The 4,541-nt window shown below is 46.2% G+C and overlaps 1 long non-coding RNA gene across 1 annotated transcript; it reads right to left on the bottom strand.

The window, feature by feature from the left end:
• Positions 1–283: 283 nt before the first annotated feature.
• On the bottom strand, positions 284–1,925 carry LOC121456162. Its single transcript, XR_005975611.1, has 3 exons — positions 1,833–1,925; positions 876–1,091; positions 284–393 (listed from the first exon to the last, which is right to left on the bottom strand). It is a non-coding gene; the product is annotated as an uncharacterized LOC121456162 (long non-coding RNA).
• Positions 1,926–4,541: the final 2,616 nt, after the last annotated feature.

Raw genomic sequence — 4,541 nt, 5'->3', positions numbered from 1 at the left:
GTTCATAGGGCTTCGAGATCTTGTATACATACAAACAGAGCCCTGCTGTGCACCGCACCCCTGTGTCTGCGCTCTTTGCATGCTGGCACCCAGTTCGCGAGCTTCAGGCAAGGGGGTTGGAGGTTAAAAAACACACACAGACAGAGAGACAGTGACACGGGTCATCCTTTAATTCCCTAAGAATGCCCCCTTTATTATGTTCAGGGGCAGATTTATAGAGATAGCCACACCCCAGCCAAATCCACCAGAAACCACTCTCCTGCCATCAGGAACTCCTGAAGGTCTCCTGCTCAGAGCATCTGTAGGCACTCAGATCAGGGGATTACAAGAAATTCAGGATCTGGGGTTTCACTGCTCCCAACACAGCCCTCATCCCGTGCCTGCAGAATGGATCTGTAAAGAAGGAAATCAAATTACAGCAGATATTAGAAAGGGCCACAAGGCCCCAAACCAGAACAAATCAAGTCGCAGGGCCCAGGTTTTCTGGTAGTAAATCGGAGGGAAGCAACACCAGCTTGTTTTAGAAGGCCCGTGCTTAAAATGAGTGCAGGCCGGGGTGTGTAGTTTCTTGTCGGCACCCTCTGATGTGTGAGGTGCAAGGGGGCCACAGGGTGAGCGTCAGAATGGAAACGATAATTATTTTTCATAGCAATGTCTTCTCAAGCTTCAAAGAGAGGGGCGTCTCTCCTTGTGCATGCAAACATCAATTCGGAGCTAGGAAGGTAATTTTCACATGCAAATGTATATGAGTTAAAATGAGCAGAGGCGAGGAGCAGACTGTTAAAAAGACACCGTTCCCCACCCCCTATTTTTCCAATAGGATTCAGCGAGGACTGGAAAGATGCAGCTACTTTTTGAAGGAGAAAGGTGGCTACCTTGTGAGTCCCTTTACTCCTGCCCCTTCAGCGAATCTCTGCTTTCATGGCACTGTTTGTCAGTGAGTGGTCTTGGCAGAAAATAGGGCGAGTCAGGGGACTTTGGAATCCAGAGTGAGATTCGGCTGCAGTCCCCGTTCTGTTGTCACTTTGCGGTGGGACCAGGCTCAGGTCACATAGGTTCTGAGAATTTGGCCTTCCTCATAAAAAAGGATGCTGTCGGGTCAACAAGTGTACACCGTGAGGTCCCTTGAGGTTGTCAACCACTGACCACAAACCCAGGGGATGCATCATATAGTCTTAACACTTTCTAAGTTAGCACCCACTACACTACTTCCGCGTCCAGCCGTCTCTTTTAAGGCTACCCCTTTTAAAATCAGACAAGGACTCTGGGCTCAATGGGAGATACAGAGCTGGGTCAGACAGCTTGTTTTTGTGCCGCACGGGAACTCCCGCTGTGGAGCCTGCTCTTCCAAGCCCTCCTTGAAATAGGGGTTTTTCCTAGTGTGCCTGCAGCACCGTGTGCCTGGTAACGCTCAGGGGTCTTTTCACCCTGCCGGCCCTTCTTAGACAGCACAGGCAGTTTTGCTCCCTGCGCCCACCGCCTCCTGCCCCCATCCCCTGCTCCAGGAACTCCTTTTTTTGTATGTGTTTCAGGACAGCATGGCAATTTCTGAGGCTCTCTCATGTTCCTGGAGGAACAAATTTCAGAAGGCTCCACAGGAGGGCGCTGTCTTGGCTCCGCTGACTTTTTATCTGGAAGCTGCTAGGGTAGACTGGTTATCCACTGGACAGGGACAGGAAGCTAAGGCTAGAGAAAACCGTTCCCTCAGCTTAAGCGTGTGAGGAGGAGTCAGTGTGCACAGAAGGAAGACACTGCTGCCGCTTTCTCTCCTCTAGACTGGGAATTAAAATCCTCCCTCTGATCCTCCCAGCTCAGTGATTCTCTGAGGCTACCTAGAAGGATCAGCTCATCGACACGTCTTGCCTTCGGTCCTTTGAAAGGCTGTCCTTGAGAGGAAGCAAACTTTGTGTTTTCTAAGGTTTGGCTCATCGTCTTTTTGGAATTGATGCAGAAAGGGTTTTAAAGGCTCATTTGCACCAGACGTCACAGTCATTTCGGGAAGTGCTGTTGAGAAACATACCCTTGCAACATCCCTCGCATCTTCTGCTTGTGGTTACCTTAGAATTACCCAAGAGTGTCCCACTCAAATATTGGGAGCGCTGGGTCAGAAATGGAATGAGATCAAGTGTTCTTGCCTTCCCTTCCAGCCCACAGTCTCTCATATTTTTGCCTTTGTCATCTGTGACCCCAAAGGCAAACCACAAATGCCAGCCCCCAACACCCTTAGCACTAGAGGAAGCAAGCAAGTCCAGACAATTTTTTTCTGGTCTGTGTAAATAAACAATTGGTTTCTTTTCTGTCTAAGTCTTCCTACACTGCCTACATGCACACACACATGCACACAAAATAAATAAATAAAAAACCTCTCCCTGTGTCAGCTAAGCTTGAAAGCAGACACGTTGTTACTTGGCTTGGTTGTTTGACTGTGGGTACCAAAGAGTCAGATGACCCCTGCCTGACCTCCTAGGAGGTGCTAGGTCAACACTGAGGTTTCAGTCATTTGCAGACATGTCTGGTGGTTAAGAAATCCTTTAAGATGAGGTTTATAAATGACAGAGGCACTGGAGAGCTGACTTGGTGGTTAGAAGCAAGCAGGCTGCAAACTCGAGAACCTGGATTTGGATCTCAGAAGGTCTGGTAGACTTCTCACTCTGTCACCCCTGCTCTAAGGCTATAACCACCTGGCTGGGGGAATGGAAAGTGCCAGCAAGAAAAAGAAAAAACAGAGGGCACCTGACACCCTCCTCTGACTTCCATGGGGTAACATTAACATCCTCAACCCCCCACGTGTGTGCACAATGCACTCATACACACACTAATGTATTGCTCCCTCTCCACATGTGTGCACAATGCACTCATACACACACTAATGTATTGCTCCCTCTTCACATGTGTGTACAGTGCACTCATACACACACCAACATATGGCTGAATTCCTTGGATTTGTATTTTGTAACATATACTTCTGACTAGGTGTTAAAGAAGCCCGCTACTTGGAACTTAAAGGGACACAGACAGGAACAGCCCCCGGAAGAGCTTCCTTTCTGTAGCTGAACTGGGGTGAAACAGTCACAGAGTTTTCACACGGCAGCTACCTTGCTCTGTCAACGTGTCCCAGCATCACCCATGGCTTCACTGTTAAGCATTGCAGCAAAACTTGGGAATTAATTTTTATCCTCATAAGGCTGAAATGGGATAACCCAACAGCACCATCTGGTATACCAAGTAGAGAAAACACCAACTATAGAGGTAGAATATTTATGCCTACTGGTTATGAGGCCACAGCTCACTCCAGGGCCAGTGGAGACTAACTATGGAGGCAGGTGAATGTCCATTTTCACCAAGTAGTAGTGAGGAGTCTTCTCTCCCTTGGGTATTACAAAGATCAAGTGGAGAACTGGCATTTCTATGCCCAACTGGAAGTTACAAACACCAGCTCTGTCCTTTCCAAAGTGATTTCAAAGAAGGTTATGGTGTATGAGGGTCTTCTGTTTGTGTGTTCTTTCGTTGGTTGAATAAAGAGACTGCCTTGGCCTTCTGATAGGGCAGCCCTTAGGTGGGCAGAGTAGACAGAACAGAATGCTGGGAGGAAGACGGGCAGTGTTGCAGATGCCATGGCTCTCCTCTCCGAGATGGACACTGCTTAGACTCATGCCGGTAAGCCAGTCAAAGTGGCGATACACATTAATGAAGATGGGTTAAACGAAAATGTAAGAATTAGCCAATAAGAGGTTAGAACTAATGGGCCAGGCAGTGTTTAAGTGAATACAATTTCTGTGTGGTTATTTTGGGTGTAAGCTAGCTGGGCAGGATGGAACAGGGAGCCCTCCGTACTACAAGGTTAGCAAAAGCATATGATTAAAACAAAACATTGAGTCGCAGAACTTAACACAAAATGCATTCAATAGAAAAACATGTGTCATCATACAATGGACTAGTAGTACTTAGACTTAAATGACAAACGAAATAAATGCCAGCATCAAGATGACAGAGACATAAAGGTGATCCGACGAAGGTTTTTAAACAGACATGCTTTTACTGAGCAGGAACAGATGTACTCATAACACAGGCAGACAAAACCTTTGACAAATAATGTATATGCAGAAGAAACAGGTGAAAGCTGCATATCTGGAAACTGCAGGAGCTGAAATAAGAACGTCAGAGGATGGAATGTGTGGAAGGATGGAGGGGAAAGAAAGACAAGGGAAAAGCAAGAAAAGAGTGAAATTATCCTATGAGAATAATAGAGAATAATAAACAGAGCTAAGACCTATGGAAGTTTGAAGGGAAAAAAGAAACCAACCAACAAAACAAAACATCTTTATTATAGAAGTCCAGGAAGGGAAGGCAAAGACAGAAAAGTTGAAAAAGTGTTCTAAGAAAAATGGCTGAGTCCTCTCAATTTGGCAAGAGGCATAAGTCTACGGATCCAAAAGATGAGGAAAAACTGACAAAATATATGGTGCAAGCACTCAAAACATACCAAGGCGTGATATATATTTAACTTTCTAAAACCAAAAGGAAAGAAAAATCTTAGAAAT

This window comes from Microtus oregoni, unplaced genomic scaffold (assembly GCF_018167655.1).
Source record: "Microtus oregoni isolate MIOR12 unplaced genomic scaffold, Mior012 000000F_ref0000247, whole genome shotgun sequence".
NCBI lineage: Eukaryota > Metazoa > Chordata > Mammalia > Rodentia > Cricetidae > Microtus > Microtus oregoni.
Note: the sequence above shows the minus strand (reverse complement) of the source record. Positions and strands in the feature narration are given on the sequence as shown.